The following is a 533-nucleotide window of genomic DNA, read 5'->3' on the forward strand; positions in this document are numbered from 1 at the left end:
CGGTGAGGTCGCAGGTTCGAAACCCGCTCGGGCCCATCGAGTTTTTGAATGTCCTTTTAATTTGTTCTTTTTAACTTAACTGATCGATTGAAACAGAGGAACACACATTAAAAAAAAATAAAACGAGGTCGTTTAGAAAAACAAGGGCACGGTTAGTACAGAGTTAACAGAGGATCAATGCAACTTATTTTTAATAATACTGTATTTATTTATTTATTTTAAATAATTAAAGAAGATGAGGACGTTTTGTAAAATAAGGGCTCGTCCGGGATTTGAACCCGGGACCTCTCGCACCCTAAGCGAGAATCATACCCCTAGACCAACGAGCCAGCTAGCGATAAATACGGAGGCTGCACTTATGGAGAAAAATATACATGGAGAGAGCAGAGTTAGTTACAGAGGGAGAGATCGTGCCCAGACTAAATGCAAAATGCAGAAAGTGCAGAGTGACACAATGAAATGTCATCCCAATAAATAGAAAACACAAATATGAAAACTGGAGACGCTGGAAGTCTGACATTACAGCATAAAAT

The 533-nt window shown here is 39.2% G+C and overlaps 1 non-coding gene across 1 annotated transcript; it reads right to left on the reverse strand.

Moving 5' to 3' along the window:
- Positions 1 to 257: 257 nt before the first annotated feature.
- Positions 258 to 329, reverse strand: trnap-agg. The gene has a single exon. It is a non-coding gene; the product is annotated as a tRNA-Pro (tRNA).
- Between the last annotated feature and the right edge of the window lie 204 nt (positions 330 to 533).

Source organism: Amblyraja radiata, chromosome 6, assembly GCF_010909765.2.
Source record: "Amblyraja radiata isolate CabotCenter1 chromosome 6, sAmbRad1.1.pri, whole genome shotgun sequence".
In the NCBI taxonomy this organism is placed as follows: Eukaryota; Metazoa; Chordata; class Chondrichthyes; order Rajiformes; family Rajidae; genus Amblyraja; species Amblyraja radiata.